Genomic DNA, 23,366 nt, shown 5'->3' with positions numbered 1-23,366 from the left:
ATCAGAGACCTGGAAAAATCTCTGAATGGATGGGCTCAGATGTTTGGTCACAAGCTGAGGTGGTTCAAAGTTTTGGATTTTTTTAAAGTAGAATTTTTTTATTGTTTCTTTAAACAATCAAACACAGCAAGCAGCAAATATCTGGCCACACACTTCTGAAACCCCAAACCATATTTAGGTTTTGGCAGACTAATTTCAGCTTTTCAATTAAAAAAATCACAACAAATTTTGAAGGAAAGCAGACAATGTCCATGATTTTTTCCTGCTTTTTAAAAACCTCTAGTTTTTGATCCAGAAAGTTTTGACGGAAAATATTTGTCCAACCCTTTTAATGAGCTTTAGTGCCTTTTAGCACTAGCTGATGCTGAGAACCAGTGATATCTTGTAAAGAAGTTTTCTCAAAACTGAGTTCGTGACAAGATGCAGAAGGTTTATTCTTCCCAGAGCCGCCTGGGGGGGGGGAGCAAGTGGGGCAATTTGCGCCTTATTGTATAGTATTGCAATATTTTTTTTATAGAAGGGGCCCCCAAAATTGCTTTGCCCCAGGCCCCCTGAATCCTCTGGGCAGCCATGGTGTGTGCTGGTGAAAGAACAGGCTTGGAGAGCTTGGCACTTATCACAGCACCACAATGTGAAAGGGTCTGTCTGGAGACAGAGGGTCATTCAGGGGCTTGACCAACGTTGTTATCTAGTATTTGTTCAGCACTGACAGGACATAAAATAAAAGCAGCTTCTGCCCAGAAGTGCTTGCAGTCTTACCCCCTCAGTCCTTTCTTCCCACAGTCTGTCCATCTGTGAGGTGATCTGAAGCATCCTGGGTTTCCTTTCCCCTCTTGTGATTCCAGGGATGCTGCCCTCTCTTTGTCCAGCAAACAGCTTCGATGCCAGATAAGCTGCCTCCCACTGGCATTGTCACTGCTGAATCCCTCAATGGACAGTCATAACCAGCAGAAAATGTGTCCATGTTGACAACAAGGTGGCTGCATGAGGATGGCTGCTGTCTTTCTAATCAGATCCTTATCAGCATCCTCAGGCACTGCTTGTTGTTCCAGAAGCCTTTCATGCCAACTGAACGGAGCACTCCAGGGAGTGCAGCCATTATCCACCTGCATCCAGGTTTGGATTCTCCTGGAGTGCACAGAATGGCAAAGTGTCACAGATTGTGTCTGCTGCATGACAATACTTCCAGCAGCACAGGCCCATCAGGTTTGGGGAATCCACAGTCCAAATGGGTGGGGTGTCCCAGGCAGGTGAAGTATTTTCCTAACTCTCCACTCAGCCCATTGTCCTGCTGACACTCACCCGTCTTTCTGTTATTTACTATTCATGCATTTACTGGCAGCAGCTCCATGCCTGAGCCTAGGTCAGGACCCCCTGTGCTGGGCTGTACGGATGCATCGTGTGGATTATGTGCTAAGGAGTGCACGCGCTGACTTGGTTTGGGTTCATTAGGAACAAAGCCGCTAATGCTGGGGATGGAGGGCACACTCTGGAATCAAGAAATAACGCCCATTTTTACTGGAGAGAAATATCTGATCCTTCTGCCTTGGAGCACTGTGCAGTGGAGTGTGCGAGACAAAACCTTGCCTTCCCCAGCCCCAAGTCCTTCACATTCTCTCTCCTCTCCATCACTTTCTTTGTTTTGCCTCCTGTAATTGTTACTATTTCCCTACATGATAAGCTCCACCCGAATCTGGATGTGCTCTCTGCAGTGGCACTGATGCCAAAACAATGGGGATTAATAACCAGCAAGACGACAAATGGGATCTGTGCAGGTGCTTTTTGCAAGGGAATGGTCTGAATGGGGCTGAGAAAACTGGCAACCAGCAGAATAGTACAGCTCAGCTAGCAGCCACATTTTAGCCAGTTGGCTACACTAGCGTTAGCACCTTATTGTCCCCTGCCTGTGCTGCGGCTAAGGGTCGATACGCAGTGCTACGGAGGGAGAAGAGACCCTAAGAGCTGTTTGGGACACAGGGCTGAGGATTTGTGCCTGGTCCTGCTTTGTTTGCTGGCTAATCCAAGCGACAGCACACCTGTTTCTAGCTGGAGGGACGTTCATTAGTCGGGTGAGAATTATTGATCTGAGTAGTTGTTATTTAACAAAATCCTTCAGCCTGGGGAGCTCATTTCCAGCAGTGCTGAGAGATCCAATTTGCTCTTCTCCTCCTTCATTTGATGGGAACAGAGCGTGATTTGAAGCCTGAGGAAGTTGGACTGGCTGGCACACACAGGTGGCCCTTTTTTAACACAACGCAGTGGTCAGTAAAGAAACAGCAATGAAGGGAAGAGAAGGATCAAAGATGGGTTTGACTCCTGTGTGGTGCCTTGGCTAGTGCCCACCATGCTCTCACACCCTATTAGCCCTGCCTGTGCCCCACGCTCTTGGACGTGTCCATGAGTTTGAGTCGGGCTGTCAGAACAGATAAGGTAACATGTCACTCTGCTCAGCACCTGGCAGTGGGGGTGCTAGCATGTAGCTCTTTGGAGATGCCAGTCTGGGGGTCCTGTGGTCTCCTCTGTTCAGGGTCTCAGAGAGAACCAGGGGACCCCACATTAGCCGCTGACACTGCAGGAAGCATCTGCTGGCAGCTCTTGTTCCCTTTGCAGCGTCTTGAGGAAGTGGCTGAAAGCTCGTCACAAGGATGCCTGGGAACTTCAGAACAGAGTCCTTAGCACTCCTGCTGATGAAACTGGTCTTTGCTCAAGGCCAGTCCACACCACAAAGCTTTGCTGGCGTAACTATGTTGGCTAGGAATGTGAAATTTACCCTCTTGACCACAATAGCTGTGCCAGCAAAGCCCCCTTTGTAGATGCAGCTTCTACTAGCAAGAAGCCTTTTATCCATAGAGTTTGTGTCGTCTGGTGAGGAGTCTCATTTTGCTGGTATGCTCCATGTCTCCACTAGATGCTCTGCTGGTGTAGCTCTACCAACAGAGCCTTTGTAGCGTAGCTCCAGGTTCCACGGTTAGAGTGAAATGACTCAAAATGCAGTGACTGACACTGCTGCACAGGGACGCTGTCTGCAGCGATGTGATGGTGGTAGAGAAGCCACATCAGTCTGTAGGTGGTGGTTGGTGGTCGTCTCTTAACCATAGTGGAATAAAAGTAGAGATGTTGGATCCTGTGCTTCCAAGTCGTCCCCACTCACTCTGCTCCAGAGTACCAAGGGTTCTCTCGGGCTGCACCAAATGATGAGGCATTGAGGAGAACATCCTTGAAAGTGGAATCTGCCTTGTTGATTCTTTTAGCAACAGCAATGGGAGTTGGTGGTTTACAAACACAGCAGAAATTATGCAGCTCTGCTTCTCTGCCTCCAGGTAGGATCATTAGGGGAAGCTGTGTGAATGCCTGGGGTGAGTGTAGGGAGAGAGAGTTAATGTTTATTGTTCCCTTTTTGAAGGACACCTGACATGCAGCAGGTAGCAATAGGGCTTTGTCTCCACTAGATACCTGGCATACTGGCCACCGGTCGGACTCCTTAGCACACCTTGGATTCACCCTGTGTCCAGAGGCACGTGGATCCCAGTGGTGTACAGACATTCTCTCCAAGCCAGACTAACTAGCTGCATCACCTGCTCTCAAGACCTCGGCACAAGCCTCTCGTGTCTCTGGATCCTCGAGGGAAAGAAAACATTAGCAAAGCCCAGACAGTAGGGAAATACTAATGGACACCCACTTCACAGTTACCGCAGCCGTGAACTGACCCCAGCTCCGTCTCTCCTCCAGTACCAGAGTGTGCTGCTCATCATAACAAACCCTGGGCCTCCAGGCCCCCAGTGAGTCCAGGGCTCAGTAGCCACCAACTCTGTGCTGTGGTAGCCCAGTGAGTGTGGGGGTGGAAGGCTGCATCCTCTGTCCCCCTGCAATGGATCACATGGCCAATGCCAGCTGCAGGCCATCGGCTGTGCTCCTGCTGCAGGATTGCTAACATGGACGCTATGCACCATCGCACCAGTTCTGTCGTGCAGCATAAGACCCCAATCTGCTCTACAAGTCCCCTCTGCTCTGCAGACACAGCTCGGACTGGCTAACTCAAGCCATAGGCAGGAAGACTGAATGTACCCCACATGAGGAGAGTCTGTGTCCCTGTCCCCCCTCAAATGGCTGCTCTGTAAAAGAAGATCAAAGTCTAGTAGAGCTGTAAGTCAATGTTCTCGCTCTTGTTGCTCAAATTGTTGCAACTTGTGTCTTTAGTGCTAAAGACTGTGGGTTCAAATTCTGCTGATGGCTCAAACAAGGGTAATTCCAAAAGAGGTGCACCATCTCCAGTAGACGTGAGGCACTTGGGATGAGCTTCCCCAGTGGGGAATGACATCACCTACACTAAGAGAATATGGGTCCTTGCTCCCCTCTAATGGCTGGTCCACATTACAGGATAAGAGTCTACTAGTGCTACCTGCTAGATGAATAATTCCTTTCACACAAACGGTAGTCAAGCATTCTAAGAATCAGGGATAATTGTTCCCCAAGACCTGGCCCTGGCCGTCTCCTCTGCACTGACTGCTTCATTGACTGGCATGGTGCCTTACTTCCAGGCCATAGGGAAGTGCAGCCACATAGTGGAAGTTATGTCACGTAACAGGCTTTCATTGGGCCACCACTGCCACAGCCATGAAAGCTAATGAAAGGTGGTTGATCCAAATTGCATTTCCTCTTGCAGTGTGGAGGGCGATTGCACATTTAAGCCTATAATATTCCACTGTTGCTCTTTTGCATGATTTTTTAATTAAAAAACTATGGAGTAAACAAACATTCTGCTCTGAAGTAGCCCTGCAGAGACCCATCACCAGCCACATTTTTATCCTTGCACTTTCTCAAGAAAGTTTATTTCTTAACTCAAAAGAAAAAAAAAACAGTTAGTATTGGATAAAAGTTTGAACTGAAAGGCAGCTGGCAACCTGCTTCAGCCCATGAAATGATATTAACATTTTATTATTCTAAGGTGAGCTTTTTAAAACGGAATTTTAAATGTTACCCTGCTGTTCCAGAACACAAAAACCTTTAATTTTATGCAAATGAACAATGAAGAGCTGAGCGCTTAATGTAAACGAACACTTTCTTTGTAGGAGAGGTTGGAAGAGAAAAAAAATTCCCAGGGATTCTTTAATTGCTGTCTGAAATTATGTAAATCCCACCGCTAGGCAGAACGCAATTATCCCGTGCCCCTCTCTGCCAGCATTGCTAATGTCTAACAAAATATCGGTGGGTGACATTTAGTCGAGGTAATGCAAATGAGAATTAATTTTTTTCCAAGACAAAGGGCAGCTAAAAGATCACCTCATTCATATACAGTAAAAGGATGGGAGGGGGGAGACAGAAACAGAAGACTCTGACAGAGGAGTGGTGGCTGCAGAGAATAAAATGAGGAGGGGGAGAAGAGTTGGGGCTGTGGCAGGCCAAAGAAAGCAGGGAGAAGAGCAAGGTGCAGAGGCTTTTCTTTTTGTTTCTTTTCTTATCTTCTTTCAAGGTGTAAAACTCAGCAAATATTTCCTGGTTTGGTTTTCGGGGCTGTATTTTTTGTTTTTTTGTTGTTTTTTTAATTCACTGTTATTTTGACATGACGATCAGGGTAGAAAATCAAACTGAGACCTTCTAATGGCTTTGCCTTTTATTATCTGGGGATCACTTACAATTTATCACCTAGTTGTGCTGATAACTAGCAATAATTCTATTAAATATTCAGAGTATGGCTTTTGCAACACAATTAGTGAAAGGGATTCGTTAGTGCAGGAGCATGAAAAGGTGTGCAGGGGGAACATGGTTCTTTGCTCTGTTACTTTCTTTGCTCCTGTGAGAGAAGGATTTTGACTTGACTTGAAGTTACTTCCATGAGAATTTATGGCCCTGCTGACATTTAAAAGGGAGGGGATTGTTCTAGTTTTGAAACTTACATCAAGGTCACAAGGGAATTTCCCTCTGTCTTTTGTTCTGGTTCTCAAACCCACAGTTATGAACTGCTTCCACCTTTGCATTTTGCAGATGTGAATTGGCCGTACCTTTAAAAGAGAAACCAAAGCTCCAGTGGGAGCTGGGGCAGCATGGCGGCAGGTGACTGTGAAGAATGATGAAGTCTGTAGGTGCTCAGAGGTCTCCAGATGAGGGGAAGAAGCACTGGCAAACTGTCCTTTGAAATACACTCTCTGTAGGGAGGCTTTCGGGAGCATCCTTCCTGGCGAAGCTGGACTGAGCTTCACCATCTGCTTGGGATTTCAACGGGAAGATCTGTGAACATGTGAATTTAAAAGAGTGGCAATCAGGAAATTGCTTCCTTCTCTTCCCAACCTTTCTTAAAAATTACAATGAAGCAGAACTCTCTCTCCACACTAAGTGGATGGTGTGACCTGTGCCCCATGGACCCCCGCACCTCAGGGAGGGGCTCAGGGATCTGGATCCCAAAATGCCCAGTGGCTGGGGAATCTCCACGAGGCTGTTCTAGGGAGATGGGGTGGGATCCATCCTTGGGCCAGTTTCAGAGTAACATGCTGGTGGAGGCTGCATGCTCCCTTTCTGTAGGAAGAGCGCAGCAGTCCTGACTGCTATTTCAGCAATATGTAATTTACAGATATTCCCAATCCATTCCCATTGTCATTTCCTACCATGTTGTCACCCCATCAGCCTTCCTTCTAACGAGGTGCAAGAGGACGGACGGCCTCTTTGAGAGTTGGGCTGGGCAGCGGTGGGCGAATGGCCTGTGTTGGGAATTGCTATGTGAACTCTCACCGCTGCCCAGGAAGTCTGTGAACCAGATGCTCATCTCTCCACCAGTGGGGTAGTACTAGAAGGAGAGAAATCAATCAGCAGCATCTAAGGAATACAAAGAAAGCCCCTGCAGCTTACAATGTGTGCGCCTTCTGAATGGTAGTTCTAGACTTAGAACTACTGAATAGTGCTACCTAGCTACCCTGCACAAAGGCTTTTACCCGATGCAAAGTGGATAAAGGACTTCTTCCAAGCATGCAGCAGCATTGGGTACATAGCCATGGAAACCTCTCAGAATGCCATAGAAGAGAGACCCATTCCATAACAGAGTTATCACCTGGAGCTTGCTGCATGGGATGTAGACCAAAGGATTCTGGATAAAACATACCATGTGCTGCACAACAAAACCAAGAAAGCTTGGAAGTGGATTTGATTGCTGGCCCCTAAATGAAATGGGATTCCATTCACCAGACATCTTCCCAGTGACGTAGGCTGCATCCCACTAAAGGAAACATGGTGCTCTCTATTATTAACTGCAGTTGTCTGTGGAGCTACCAGTGACTGGAGCAACATGAGGAGAGGAGGTCTAGCCAGGAATCCAGTCAACAGGGAGGTAGAATGCAGCCTGCCTGCTGCAACTGGAACGAATTCCCACATCAGGCATCCAGCAGCATGTAGGATTCTCTGGTTTAGATTGCAAGAGGGTTCCCAGTTGCAATCAGTTTAAATGAGTTTCATTTAAGGCTTGTTTCATTATGTGAAAAAGCAGAGTCCTATTATTGTTGTTATTTATTCTCACTCAATACTAATAAATAATAACAAAACTAATAATGTGTCCCCATGGATGACAGTGCTGTTCCGAGGGTGTATCACTAGGAAAGCATCGTGGGTGCCACTCTGTAAATTCTGGGAGAATTATCTCGCACTCCATCTCGTACAGTGGTTGTCCGTGGTTCCCGTTTTACCCGATACACAGCGCTGGGTTCTCAGCTCCCTGGCTGTCAGCGTGTGCGGGACGAGCAGCTGCACTGGATGTAAACATTGTCAAGGCATATAATAAGTGGGGATAAATGTCTTGTCCAGCTATTGTTGTGTTCTCTTCCTTTGAGTTAATTGATTTCAAAAGATGTTGATATTTACCACCCAATTCTCCCAGCTGCATGCAGAGCACTCGCCAACCAGCCCGCCCGCCCACCTGAACGCCCAGGGTAGCCGTCACTTTCCCTAGCCTGGAGGACCAGACTGGGCTGTTACCATTATTGCTACTACAGCAGCAGGCAGAGGCCTTGTCCAGCCCTGGGTCCTGTTCTGCTGGACATGGCACAAACACTTAGACAGAGACAGGTCTTGTCTCCAAGGGGTTACAGTCTACAGGCCCTGGCTTAACCTGTAGCACAAGTATAGTCTCTGTGGGACTTCCAATGTGTTTAAAGTGAAGCACGTGATTATTGGGGCCTAAGACACTGATCCTGCAACACTTCCACACGTGAGGATCTTTACACACGCAGTGGCAATTCATATGCATAAAATTGATTGCAAGCATCTGTGGAATCGGAGACAGATACAGGATTCTTGCAGTCACTCCAGCCTCCTAAGCATTTCCTCTGGGGTTCTGGGCACCTCTGAGGCTTGATCCTCATCGTCACCTTCAGCAAATTCCATTTTTACTATTATTTTATTGGAAAGAATCAGTAAGAACATTAGCAGCCAGTAATTGTAGAGGCGGTGAATGTCACCAGTGAGAAGCCCTGGAGAGACTGAGCCAGCCCGCAGGTCAGCTCAGGAACAGGAAATAGCACCGAAGAACATTTGGATAGGCCAGATACTGTGCATCCCCAGCACAGCTGAGCTGGCATGGAAAGGGAGGCATGCTGCACACTGGCTACAAACGGCGTCTTTTCTCAGCCGTTCTGTCTCCAGAGACAGGCAGTAGTGAAGCAGAGGGTCCTCAAGACCAACAGCTTGTCTACACCAACAGATTTCATAAGACAAGTTGACATCAGTTTAGTTAAGATGGGGTAAATTCTGTGTGTGGATTATCTTATATTGGTTTAAAACTGCTTCTAACTGATTAGCCTGGAAATGTATAGGCCCGAGCTGAACCTTGGGAGCCAGATTTAAGTCAATCGAAGGGGCCACCCACAAAGCTGCTCTAGTTCAATGATGTGGTGGTAAAACGGTACCTTTAGTTCTCTGAGCGCAGTTCTGTGCAGAGCAGGTCTAGGGAGTGTTTCTCGAGTCATTTGTTTCCCATGTAATTTCATGATATTACAGTTATCCCATTGCCTAACTGACCAAATGTCTAACCCAGCCCTTCCTTTACTACTTCCTTCCACCTGCTGCCCTGAGACTCTGCCATTAGATGGTGGGAGAGGGTGAAACAAACTTCACCTTACAACCCCCCTTCTGTCTGTGCTGGTCTAATGTTTTTAAGTTGGATGATATCGACTTTCATTAAATTTCTCTTTTCACTTCAGCTCTTCCATTGCCAGTGTGAGTGGATAAATCCTCTTTAATTTAGGATTAGAAAATCCTGCCAAAGCTGCCCACTGGAAAGTAGTGTTTCAGAAATGTTTTTTGCTCTGCAGCGTTCACTTTATTAAGGGCTAAATTACGTTAGTTTCACTAAAACATCATCTGTGCATTACATGAAGTTATAGCCAGTAGAAATAAGCCACTGGAAAACCCCAACAGGGAGAGAGACAATGGCATTTGACGTTTGTAGCCTGCTGCTGGGTTCCTGCTTCCCAGTGCGACTGCATGTGCCTGAATTTAGTCAGGTCAATTGCTATTTGTCAGCGGGTGCTGTGTCCGGGCCCCCAGGCGAAGTGCTGATCACAGCACAGCACCCTCTGAACTGACCAAGGCATTTAGCCTTTTCTAAGAAATATTTACAGAAAGGTCAGCAAATGCTTTGTGACAAGATGCTAGCACGTCCCTAACCTACTCGGTTCCTGCTCTGTCCCTCACGTCGTATTCCAGGCACACAGCAAACAAGAACTGGAGGTCCTGCATGTTTGGTTTCTAACCAACTTGTTAACATTGCAAAAACACCCCCTGACTGATGTGCTCATATACAGACCTTGGGACATGTGTTTCTGTAGGTAAAAAAAAAAAAAAACTGTGTTGACTTCAGGCATCTGTAGCCACTTTTGAAATAAAAGCAAAGACAATGAAGGCTTGGATTCACAAGGGGACGTAGCACCCTTCCCAAAAGGGAGGAGGAGGAGGCAGGAACTGGGATCCAGGTTCCCCTCCCTCCCCTTAGCCCAGGGGAATGCCTAGTCCCCAGGCTATAGAGTCTTTCTCACTGTCTGGCCCAGGGAACAGTTCAATGTTTGTATAAAGTGGAGCAGCTTCGAGGGCTGGAGAGCAAAGCACCACAAATAGCCTAGTTCCTGGTGCTTGGATATGGGAGAGCTGAGGGTAAGTCCCTGTTCCAGAGCAGGGAATCAGAGCTGGGTCCCCCACAACCCAGGAAAGGTTCTGAACCACTGGCCTATTGGCAGAAGAGGGATACTGGCATTACCACCACATCCTGATCCTAGGTTTGTGAATGGTGCCGAAGTCTGAATCTAGCCCAAAAAACTGAAATGTCCAAATGAACCTTTTCAACATTTCCAAATTTTCTTCTTTGACTGAAACAGTTCAACAAAATTGACACAAATTTATGACATGTTTCAGTCTATCCAAATCTGCATTTTTCTGTGAAAAAGACTTTTTGCCAAAAAATGTCACCCAGCTCTAGTTATGAGCACTCAGCGAATCCAGTCGTGGACTCCTGTGTCCATGTCTGGCTTCCGAACTTTAAAAGAGAGATTGACAAATTAGAAAGGAGTCAGAAAATAGGAAGAATGATTTGAGGTCTGGAGAACCTGGGGTATCATGAAAAACTAAAGAAGTTCAATCTGCTGAATTCACCAAGAGAATGTTAGCGGTAACTTGATTACAGTCAGAAGCACCTATAGGGAGAGATGATTTCTGACCGCAAAGAGCTCTGAAAACTAGCAGACAAAGGCATAACAAGCTCCAACAGCTGGAAACTGAAGCTAGACCAATTCAGACTAGAAATAAGATGCACATTTTTAACAGTCAGAGTAATTAAATATTTTAACAACTTACCAAGGGTTGTGGGGGATTCTCCATCACTGGCAATTTTTAAATCAAAAGTGGATGTTTTCCTACAGCATCTGCTCTAGTTCAATTAACAGGAATTCTTTCAGGGCAGTTTCCTAGCCTATGTCATATGGGAGGTCAGACTAGATGATTCCAGTAGCTCCTTGTGGCCTTAAAATCTATTAATCTGTTATGGATTCTGCATCACTTAAATTCTCTAAATCAGGATTGGACATCGCTAAAAGATACCGTCTAGTTCAGGGGTTCTCAGGACAAATTATTTGGTGGCCTCAGAGTGTGGCCACCAACTCTTGCTACTGGCTACTCTCACACTTTTTCCTAAAACCACTAAATTAGCTTTAGGAAAAACAAATAACTATGCACATAGATGTGTCCAAATCATTGTGCCTCATTTATTGCTAGCTAGAAAGTCTGCAGTGAAAACTGATATTAACAAACATACAAATATCACTTTTCATAGCAGACTTAGCCCCGGCAAATTGAGGGACAAATTAAGCCCTGATTGAGGGAGGTAGCAGGGGTCAGGGGTGAGTGGGTGGGTAGCTGGGGAGGCAGTGGGGGGCCAGATCCCGAAGCCCCGTGGCTAGGGACAGAGCCCAAAGCCCTGCAGCCACAGCCTGCCACCCCAGGGATGGAGCCCGAAGCCTGAGCCCCACTGCCCCTGGGAAGGTGGGGAACTCTCCGGCTGCCTGATCCTCCAGCATGTGCCCCAGGTGACTCCAGAGGGGGGCAGGGCCCAACCCCTGCTGGCAGCCCCAGCAACCCACACCAAGGCTGTGCCCCCAGGAGCACCAGGGAGTGGGCGGGGCTACTGCTCCCCCCCCCCCCCCCCCCCGCACAGTCACAGCCCAGGTGACATTTGAGAAACGCTGGCTAGCTCAACCAGATATTATGGGCTTGATGCAGGAATCATTGGTAAAATCTATGGCCTGTGTTATGCAGGTCAGACAAACTGACCTTTCTGGTCTTAACATCTCTGACTCTCTTGCCTGGCAGCACCATCCAGTCCTGAGCCTCTCTTGCTATAAGAATGCAACTTAACCTGATGCACACAACAGACAACTATGCTGCATTCTTGTGTGGTGCATTTGTGGTGCGGACTCAGAAGCAGCCAGCAAACGTATGTCTTTTAGTAATGGAAGTTGGACTGTTGAGCTCAGATCTCTAGAGTAGAATGACTAATGTACCAAGCCACTGTATCACCAGCAACCTTCCCCCATGTGCCCCACTCAGGATGTCTTTCCATTGGGGCAACCCTGACCCATGCTTTACTAATCCTATGATCTATCTGTCTATCTATCTATCTGTCTAATCCAATCCATTGTGCCTATCACCATAGTATCTAGGCACAGAGTAGTTAATTCATGGACTAAGGGCTAAGCCATGCCCTGGGTTGGTGCAGAGAGGGGTCCAAAGTCAGGAAACTCTCCATGCAAGCAATTGGGTAAGCTCCTCTCTCCATGAGAGAACGATGCGAGAGGTCTAGCTGACTCACCAGCCTGTGCCCATTGGCCCATGGCCAGCAGCTAGCAGGGGCCTAGATGTGCAAGCGTCTAAGAGCAGCAATAAGAATAACTCATTTCAAATAGCTTTAGAAGCTAAATTATTTGGAAGAAGGTATTGTGAGGGGCAGCTGGTCCCTGCTGAAGAGAAGACAGACTCTGCTACTGTCCATGAGCCCCTCCTGCTTTGCAGTGGCCAGGAGTTCTAAGCAGATCCGAAAAAAACCAGCAGGTAGGAAGGTAATTCCTGCCTCTTCCTGATAAGCCACTAACCCCGTTAATAGAGAGTTGGCATGGAGAAAGCTCTGTTGGGAAACTCTGCACCTCTACACATACAGCAGATTAAAAATGACTCAATCACTCTGCAGCCACAGAGTGCCCTACATGGCATTACTCCTCTGAAATCGAAGAGTGCATGTATTTCATCTGCAAGCAGCACAAAAATAAATACTTTAAAAATCTATGATTATTGTTGGGTTTTTAAAAAATGTTATATTGGTAGCTGAGTTCTGCTCTTGCTCCAAAGGATTAGAGGGATAATTCTATTACAATTTAATACCAAGATTAAAAGAGCCAGTTATCCAGTTACGGAGGTCTATGGAAAGAAGTTGTGGCATTCTAAAGGTCTCAGGATCTGGGGAGGTACATGACTTACATTGTTGGTCCACCCAAATCAGGTTAAAGCATAGGCAGAACATATAAGGAGTGAAAAGGTCTCAAATGCCACCCGGCCTTAACTCATCATGGAAAAATGGTTGGGAATAACAGGAGGGAAAGAAGTGAAGAGCTGTCAGAAAGAGAAGGAAGGAACGGAGCAGGAAAGGGAAATGAAGTGGTACGAAGAGATACAGAGATAAAATGGTTCAGAGAAACCCCACAGGAAAGAGGCAGTAATACCACAGAACATCAGCAGTGGAGAAATGTCTGGGGAGACAACTGGTGCAAAGGCCCCTGGGCCAGATACTGCCTTAGTGATATCAGTGGGAGCTTTGCCATTGGGTGAATGACTCCACTGGCTGTCAGGGTCTGTGCTCTGTACGGAAGGGAGAGGAGCACTGGGCTGGCATGCTCAAAGCACTCTCCCCTGTTTCTGCAGCGGCTCAGCATTTCAAGCACATACTCGGCTTAGGGTGGAGATTTACAGGAGCTCTGGGGCTACCCTGGTGCTCAGCTCACAGTTTAATCCATGTGGTGGGCTCCTCCTATTGAGCATGCCAGCAATGGAGATCACACTCCCACCCTGCCACTGAACAGGGCCACCCTGTGCGCTGGGATTTGGTGCCATCCCTGGTTGTGAGTTTCCTGGGTTACTTGGTGTCCACTCAGCAACTTTTTGGACCTCCCAACCCCTGTTTGCACATCTGCACCTACCCGGCTGTCCAGCCCTGTTTGTACCAGAGCATTCTGGGTAATCTGGGTGGCTATTGCCTCCTGCCTCAGTAGGGCAGAGTGCCTGCAGGGCACATGCACGGAGCTAGGGTGACCATATAGCAAGTGTGAAAAATCGGGAAGGGGGTGGGAGGTAATAGGTGCCTATTTAAGAAAAAGCCCCAAATATTGGGACTGTCCCTATAAAATTGGGATATCTGGTCTCCCTACACGGAGCAGCACCAGCCTCCTGTGGGGCAATGCTCTCTTGGATGTCACACCACACAGGGCGGCTGGCTAGACGGACACATTAAAGCCTTTCCAGCCTGCACTGCAAAAACCCCAGTGTGTTGCACAGGTGTCAGAAAGACACCCACATGCCTTGCTGGGTCTGACACAGGGTACAGCTCCATTAGCTGCTGCCATTACAGCTAAGTGTTAATTATGTTGAGAGCTGACAAAATCAGGCCAGACCAGTGGCTGATGGAACTCAGCGTAGCTTCATAGAGCTGAATGCTGCTGCATGGTTTTGGTGCACCCGCTGAGGGTCCGGCCCATAGTCTTTAGAGTCAAGCTTGGCAGTAACTGCTCGCGAACACTGCAAAAAGTGATCATATTTCTCATTCATCTGTACTAGCAGAGACTTCCCGCCCTCTCTGCTTTGTGAAGAGCCATCCTGGCAGGGGAAAGTGCCTAGTTGGATTCAGGGCTGGGGCCCAGGTTAATGCCAAGATTTTGGTATCAAGAGCTCATTCTGCTGCCTGCAGCTGAAAGAAGAATTTGTGACAAACAATTTGCCTGATGCATTTAGTCTCTTTCTATCTACAAGCACGTTGCAACATACATTGTTCCCAGCTATTTGTGAATTTCAGCCCTGAATAATCCTTAGCCTGGAAGCCAAGGAAGCTTGTTGCAAAGACTCAGACTTCACTGCTGGGGTGGTTAGTTACACAGAACACTTGGTGTGTTTGTGTTTCCTGATAATTTATGTAACTAGCAAACAACAGCCTGGATCTCTAATTGTGTATGTGAGTATCATCTTTTCACTGCTGATTAGTTATGCAGTTCAGGGAATAGTCAAGCATTTGAGCTTAAAATGTGCCTCTCACGAGTATTCCCATTAGTAAATCTCACTGCTAGAATGTGGAGAGGAAGTAAATGTGAAAGGAGGTGCAAACACAAGTGAAGGGGTTTATTTAACTATCCTAATGAACGGGGGTGGAACAATATTTGCAGTATCAGCCTAGCTCCACTCCTCACATTGTCTGAAACCTCCTTGGCAAAAAATAAAATACACTGCAAGTTACAGACACAAAGCCAGGCTGCAGACATTCGGGGCTGGAAACCAGCAACGCCTGGCATTGTTGTGTGCATCCTCTATGCTGATTAACTGATTAATTGATATTTAATTGATTGCCCTGTCAGTGTAGGACTTAAGCATTTGCTGATTGTTTCACTGACTATGACTACAATGTCTGAAGAACAATTAGTATAAATCCATAGAAACTGTAAAACAAAAGACCCGGAAACCTGAATTGGTGGTACCAGTGAATTGAGTATATGCAGCAATGGAAGGGAAGTGCTTGTGCTATGAGTATAGCAGTTACACAATCATTCACCATCAGGAACAGTCTTTCTTCTCACTTTTTAAAAATAATTATTTAGAAAAAATGGTGAGTTTAGCAGATTATCAGAGATAAAATCACCCCTTTGGATTGCACCAGCACTAACTGTGCCCTGCACGCTTCTTTAAAACATCCAAAATGCTGAGCAGCATTTACATCATTTTTATACTATTCTGATTGCTACATAAAAGTGACACTAATTTTTAAACACTGCTGTAATTAGCGTAGTTACTGCTAACCTGGCCCCTACCAGCAGTGGAACACTGTGAGCGTCAGGCAGCATTAATGACAAGTGAGCATTGCCATTTTCTAAACCCACTGCAAGAAACTGCTTTGTGGGTGTGGTGATAAAATGTTCAGGACCAAGGTCTGATTTGGAGATCACCATCTGCCTAGGCTCCTGGTGTTCCCTTAATCCCTGCCTTGAAAAGGGACACCAGCCCCCTAGTTCATGTGTTTACTGGATGTGCTCAGAGTCCCGAGGAATGGGCTTGTATATGAATATTACTTGTTGTGCTGTTTGTCATCAGCTTCTTTAAAGGCTTTAAAGACTCTAGAGTTACAGCCTGTAGCAATCTGCTCGTTTCTCCTCAAACAAACCCTTTATAGGCTTGTTCTTGTTAAATTTATGGGTTGTTGGGTGAAACATTAGGAAAAATTGCATCAAAAACATAGAAAGCTTTTCACAGCCTCAACCAAGGTCTGTGGCTAGTGTTGGCTGCTGAGATCTGACTCTGACAAGCCTTTTCTTCACAGAGACCAAAGCTCCTAACTCACAATAGCCAGTCCTGGGGGGACCTTTGTGACAAGGACTTTGTGGTTTCAGATCCTGTATGTTCCATCTCACCTGGTGGTGTCATTTTGAAGGAGCAGGTGATGCTGTTTGGTTAAAAGAACAAAAAGGAGATTCTGAGGATGTCATGGAAAAAGTAAAATTTGAATAGATAAAAAAATAGTTACCATGGAAAACCTTGGAGTTCACCATGAGCAACAAAGCTAAAGAAAGGATCTAGATGAAGTATGAAGAATGTTATAAGACCAATAGATTTTCAGAAGAGTCACCAGAGCATTATAACAATGTTGTCTTGGTGTATTAGTTTAATGTCCACTTGAATCACTGACCTTAGGGTCTGAAAAGCACTAAATCTAGAAACAGATGATTTTTTCCATACAACGTGACAGAGGGGCTGTGGTTGCTTCTAAATGCAATTTTACGTTCACTTATGGAAATGCATTGTTCCTTGGCTACTTTAAAAAAGAAACCAATATATGTTCTCTTGAAAGGGGTTAGACCTCAATTATTTTAAAGCCATTGTGTACCAAAGCAGTGACATTAGCTGACAGCATTGCAGAGCTGTACCAATGCTACCCCCTTGTGACCAGAACCTATGAATCTACTAGTGCTTCTAATGTTTTCTCTTTCAAAGAGAGGACAGCTACAATTGTGCAGGGAACCCCTTCACTTGGGGATGCAGTCACATTTGGAACAACAGAAATATTGGAGACCAATGTCTGTTAGCATTGCTTAGGCTTTTCAGTGCAGTGACAAATAGGTTCATTCTGAATAACAATTGCAGCTATTTCCCTTTGGAGTGAGCAACCATTTCTATATTTGTGCTTTCTCCTCTAAGAGAGCAAAAGGAAAAGCCGAGAAGGGGTTAGTTTCTGCATCTTTCACTCCACAGAACAGTGTCATTTTTTAAAGGGAAAGGATACAATGCAGATAAAAATAGGAACAGACATGAGTTCCGGATACCAGAGCCCCCTGCCAGTCTGGCTTCCTGGATGCAGGCTTGGTGGCAGGCACAGTGCAAAACCTACGTGTCCAATCAGGAGTTCCCATGGCAGGAAGCAGGCAGGTTGTAATGGCTTCCTTTGCTGAGGGCCCCTGGACAGTGGGCAGCCTTATAAATCTGTCAGTGAGACTTTCTGAAAGCGTCATGCAGGAGTTCACCTGACTTCACATGGCACAAATAGGTGCAGGGCGGAGCCCTGGTAAACATGGCTCCTGGGTTAGGTCTGCCATTTAGCTCCAATCTTACATCTCTCTATGTTATATTTCTCACGCTTTGTGTCTTGTTAATGAAAAGCATGGAGGTAATTTCAATTAAAGATAATTACATATTTAAACTTAACATTAAATTCTCCACTAAAACAAAATTACATGAAATCTCAGTGTGCAGCCATGCTGCAAGGTGGCTTGCAAGGCGAGCTGAGGAATTATGTAAAGTGAGCAGATCCTTCCCTCCTATATTTCCTGCTGGCATGACATTTTCCGGCTATGTTACTGATGCCCCACAATCTAAATCCAATCATTTCCCATGCTCCAAATTCCAGAGCCAGTTCCTAGCGTACCCAGCTGCTCCTAGCGTACAGGGGAGAGGCCCAGCAGTCACTGAGATAAACCTGTTGCTGGGTTGGGAAACATAGACAAAACTTAAAGGCCACTTGCTCAGTGGTGTTTACCTGCTGTTGTTAGTGCCATTGCAGATTATTACAGCTGGACCTGCTTGCCCACCACACAGTTTCCCCCAGCCTCTGGCATTCAGGGGAGGGAAACGGGTGATGCTGTGACTTACTGAGTTATGGCACAGGTCTGGCAGTCAAGTCTGTGAGGGGAGACCTGGCTGGGAATTTGGGGACTAACTGGTTTTCTGGTGGAACATGTTGGTTTGCTTAAACCAAAACATTTCATAGGAAAGGCTTAATTTCAATGAAACTTTCCTTGGGAAGGTTTCTTGGGTCAGGGTGGAATTGGTGGTCAGAGAGAGATCCACCTTGAAGCTGAGAGAGGCCCTGAGCCCAGAATAGCCACTTACCGTGGATGGGGAGATGCAGGGACTTAAGCCTGGTGTCCTATATCCGGGTGAATGCCCTAACCATAGGGCTCTTGGCTATTCTGGGCTCCGGATCTCTCTCTCTCTCTGTTTCATCCCAATGTGGAATGAGAAAAATTTTGAACTCTTGAAAATGTTCACGGAATGAGAAACCATTTCATACTCACCTCTACTGCTTGGTTCAGCTGCCAGTTCTGCTATTGACTCATTGTGGGAAATGGGCAAGTCACTTTCCCTGTATGTGGCACACTTTCCACATGGAGCCAATATTATGCACTGACCCCCACCCCCTAGGGCTGTATCAGGCCTTGTTTGTAAAGTGTTCTGAGATACTTGGCTGACAGGGGATAGAGAATTTCACAAGTCAATTTCTCAGTTTCAGTGCAAGCATCTTGCTTTGAATGGCTTGATCTTTTTTCTAGCTTTAGAACAAGTAAAATAGATGTTGGAGGTGGAGGTGAATTGAATTCATACAGTCTTAAAGCCAGAATAATTAGCAGCTGGATTTTAAAGTAAAATTTTGCATTACTTTGGCATTAATGTACATTGGAGCCTTTTGCAATATCCAGAGCAGGAGATGAATTCTGCCAGCCACTAGAGGAAGGAACATCTCTGCCCATCCATTTGAACACTGACTTCTGTGTGTTTGTACAGACAGAGCGCGCGGAGGTCACCAAATGTACCCTGGTACAGTGCATACAGGACTGGACAGTCTCCATGCATCTGCCTATAGAGTGCAGAGCTGGTCATATGCACCAGTAGGCACTGTGTGGGTATAGCTACTGTACACACATACATCTCGAAATGGCTCATTTCTCCTGTGAAAGCCTCTGTCCTCCTCACAGAACTGCTGAAAGAAGAGCACAGACTGAGCTTTCCCACGGGTACTACCAGCACAGACACTGTGTGAGCCCCGAAAAGAGCACTGGGATTACTTCTGCACCTGGTGAGGAGTGCTAGCAGAGGATCACGTGCTCTTCTGATTCTTCGAGCCAAATAAAACAGAACAGTCTGTGCCCAGCCTAGGCGGCAGACTGTGTGCATGAGGGGAGAGGGCGTATGGAGGAGAGACCACATACAGGTTCCAGGGAGAGAAACATGTCACACCCAGATCCCATGTGCTCAGCAGCAAGTCTGGCCCCTGTCCTGCAGTGCCGCCCCTGGACTCGGCAGCTCCCCACAGTAGCAGAGTGGAGACTCTGAGGCAGCAGCAGAGACATTAAAAAATTGAGTTTTTTATTTAATAAAATATGAAAATAAATCACTATTGAGAGTAAACTGTTTATTTGCTGCTGTTCCTATATATTATTATTATTATTATTATTATTATTATTAATAGAATCATAGAATATGAGGGTGGGAAGGGACCTCAGGAGGTATCTAGTCCAACCCACTCCTCAAAACAGGACCAATCCCCAACTAAATCATCCCAGCCAGGGCTTTGTCAGGCCAGGCCTTAAAAACCTCTCTCCCTAGGGAACCCACTCCAGTGCTTCATTCCAGTGGCTCTGAGTGGCCATAGTCAAGGATCAGAGCCCCACGACACAAACGTTGCATGAAAAGCTATTCCCTGCCTTCACAGCTGTGTTTTTCATTCTTCAATGGCTGGCAGATTTGTCCTGCAGTGCCAGCCCTGTGTCACACTACCTGTATAGGGGAGCTAGTGCCTGGGGAAAAAGGATGGGCGGGTTAAGGGCTTTCCACACCTGGCAATGTTTTGGAGGCAGTTTGGGAAATGAGGGACACACATGTCAACCGAGCTAAAATGAATCAGCGGTGAAATAGTTAATAATGTCTGCAGTTATGTTGTCATTACGTTTCAGAGCAAACACCTCAGTGAGGTAAGGGGACAGTTTGCTGCTCTCTCAGGGCTAGTTTCTGAGGCTGTTTGCAGATTCAGGAAGACATCACTGTGTCTGATTGCATTCGGCTCCATTGAGAAGATTTCGTTTGCAGCCAGAAGGGTTGGAAAGTTTTTTTAAATGAAAGCTGAGACTGCAGATCAGGATTCAGGATCCAAGGGGTGGATTCAGCAGCCATGAACTAACCAAGTGCACAGTCTCTGAGAATAACACACAGTACTGGCCTGCAGCACACAGGCCTACCTGCTCATTTCAACACAGAGGGTTTGTTCTCGTCTGGTAAATGATGGCAGTTATCAAGCCCTGACAAGTGGCATTAAAATTTATCAGCCAGCATAAACTTTTATTTAAGGGATGGCTAGAGATTTAGGAGTCTTTGCAAGTCCTCGCCTAGTTTTTCTGTGGTACTTCTAATAACCACCTGAGACAACTACTCTGCTCTTCTAGTGAACCCAGCCTGGCCTGTTAAAAGTGCGAACATGGGAGTGGTCTTCCTAAGGACTCGTTCTCCTGGAAAGCAAGGGGCCTTCGCTGACATGCAGATGGAATTGTCACCCCATGCACAGACCAGGCACTGCCTGTGACCCACTCACGGCTCAGTCCTCATGCTTCCTGCGGCACAGGGGTGAGTAAAAGCCACATGCTGTTCACTCAGCAGTCACTTTTAGGCTTCTTCTCCTTGGGGCCACTTGCCTCCTTGGCCCTTCGCAGAAGGAGGGTCAGGCCTCTGCCTGGGAATCCTGCAGTCTATATGTTAAAGGCCCTCACACCCCTTCAACTAGAAGCCAATGCAATGCAAATCCTCCTGACAACACACTCCCAGCTTTTGGAGAGGGAGGTGGAGGCAACTCCTTAGGAACACATTCTGCTAATCAGGATGGCAATCGTGAAATATATGGCATGAATAGTGGCGTTTAAATCCTGGACTCACTAATGGGTCCTCCCCACTAAACCCCTCCTTGTGTTATTTAACTTTTAAACCCAAGGAATCTTCCAAATCAAAGAGGCTCTGTGTCACCCGTAGTCCAGCTCAAATAGCCTGGACTTAACATCTCTTCATGGCTCAGCAGTGCTTGCTGCACTTCCCTTATTAATATTTATGATGGGGAGAGAAAGTTGCATAAATCTTAGTTGATACTTAATTAAACCCACTTCTTTTGATTTCTCCTCTTTCAGCTTCACTTAGTGGGGACTGTACAACCATTAGATGCTCATCCCGCAAAGAATAGGCTGGCGCATGCAGTCACACACACGGGACTCAATAGGATTTAATGTCTATGGCCACCCCTGCTTATCTCGTCTGAATGGTCCCCTGTTAAATCCGCTTGCTGTTGCCATTGTGGTCTTGCTTGGATGTAGGTTGGGGTTTAAGATTATAAGGGCCCAAGAGGTTAATACGATCCATGGCTAAAAAGCACCAACGAAACTTCATCCTTTTTGTTTTGTTTTTATCTATGTTTCATGTCTGATCTCTAGAGTGATTCATAAGAAAACAGTTAACACACTGCTGACATATCTTTGATACAATGATCATATATAGGAAACAGCTTGACCCCTGAAGGTTCTCTCACATGGCAGGATTGACACTTCACATTGACTTTGCTTCAGGCTTATCAACAAATCTAAGCCAATTTTATTAAAGAGCTGTGTGTGGTGTGTGGAACATGGCAGTTAGAGACAACTTTATTTACAGCCAGCTCCGAAGGAAAGGACGTGTTTGTTTGGGATTCTTTGCATTCAGGTTTTGGTTTTGTTTGCTGGCAAATTAAAGTTTAACAAATGTTTACTTCCATTAGGCCTGGTTAAAACGTTAAGCCCCAAACATCCCCTGCCATTCCATTAGGAAGCAGAGGGGAGCTGGCAGACCCCGTTTTAAGGATAATAAGGTCTGTCAATGAATAAGTGGTGGTTCACGGGCAATGTAAAATGTAGCAGTTGTGGTTTCTTGCAGCAGTATTAGGGTAGTAAATCACTTTGGAGTTAGTGCAGAGGTAATTACTCCCGCTTACCCGCCCCCATGACGATTCAATCAGCTCTGATTTGCTGGAGTCAAACATTTGGAAAATCTTTCCTGCATGAGAATTATAAAGCAGAGAGCTCATGGCGATTACAAATAACAAACCAATGGGATTTGGTGCACTGGCCATCAAATGATTCTCTGTCAGAATGCATTGGGGAGAGGAGACAGATATATAACACTCTGTGTCCCTGGCTAGCAGAGTCAGACAGACCTGGGAAGGACAAGCATTTTGAGGGGGATGATTTAAAAAACAGAAATACTATTTCCAGGATATTATTCTTTTAGGGCTGGAGTCTGGTCCCCTCCCTCAAGTTGAATAGTCCCATAGAGCGGCTTAGGGAGTAGAGTGCAATCCATCCAGACTAAGGTGCTGAGCCTCTGGCGCGAGGAATCTAGGTGCTATTTGAATTGGTCTGTAAGTCTGAGATGGACAGGGCATCTGCAGCGGGCTGGGGTCTGTGTGACAAGCTGGGAAAGTAGAAATGAAAGTTTCTTGCAGCATCAACAATTCACATGTCAAGAAGTTTTCAGGGGCTTTCCTGTTTCTAGCAGGCTTCCCTTTACGCAGGAATCTCTCCCCTCGAAGTGCTGGCTTTGTGCATGAGGCCCATTTGGAAGAACAGGAAGATACCAGGGTTCCCACATGTATGTGGAGTGGTAAGTATGGAGCCGTTAATGACCAACAAGACACAGAGCTGCAGGACTGCCTCAGAAGTTGGCTTTACACTATCTCTTCTGCCCCAGACGTGCTTACATTGTCTGTGTTTGCAAGTCCACAAAGGCCTTGTCCAGTATGAATGGCTAATCTTGCTAGTTTTAGTTTGTGTTCACTTTACTATAGACACAGCTCAGATGTTAGCAGAGCAACTGCAATTAGGGGCTTGCTGCTCTGGGATATTTATTATTTATCTGTATCATGTTGGCACCTCCAGTTCCCAATGGGGGTCCCATTGTGCAGGGCACTGAACAAACACCGTGTGAGAGTGTCCCGTCCCAGAGAGCTCACAGGCAGACAAAGTGCAGGCTATGAATCAGGGGAGAGAACTTACCTAAAGCTGCACAGCAAGTCAGTGATAGACCCCAGGCCAGTGATAGACCCCAGATAGATGGACTAGATACCTCCTGAGGTCCCTTCAGCCACCAGACCATGCAGATTCTGTTAGAACCCTGCAAATGAGTAAGACAAAGGAGAATAATCCCCAGATCTGATAACGCAAAACATGGTATAGAAAAAGGGTTTCTCTGCGCCCATTGGTTATCATTCAGGAACATATCACCAAAACACCTGTTTATGAACACATCGAAATTTCAAT

At 46.3% G+C, this 23,366-nt stretch overlaps 1 long non-coding RNA gene across 1 annotated transcript; it reads right to left on the bottom strand.

The window, feature by feature from the left end:
• Positions 1–5,696: 5,696 nt before the first annotated feature.
• On the bottom strand, positions 5,697–23,144 carry LOC127036138 (uncharacterized). Its single transcript, XR_007770018.1, has 3 exons — positions 23,103–23,144; positions 6,600–6,778; positions 5,697–6,225 (listed from the first exon to the last, which is right to left on the bottom strand). It is a non-coding gene; the product is annotated as an uncharacterized LOC127036138 (long non-coding RNA).
• Positions 23,145–23,366: the final 222 nt, after the last annotated feature.

Source organism: Gopherus flavomarginatus, chromosome 17 (genome assembly GCF_025201925.1).
Source record: "Gopherus flavomarginatus isolate rGopFla2 chromosome 17, rGopFla2.mat.asm, whole genome shotgun sequence".
Classification (NCBI taxonomy): domain Eukaryota; kingdom Metazoa; phylum Chordata; order Testudines; family Testudinidae; genus Gopherus; species Gopherus flavomarginatus.
This window is presented reverse-complemented; position numbering and strand designations above follow the sequence as displayed.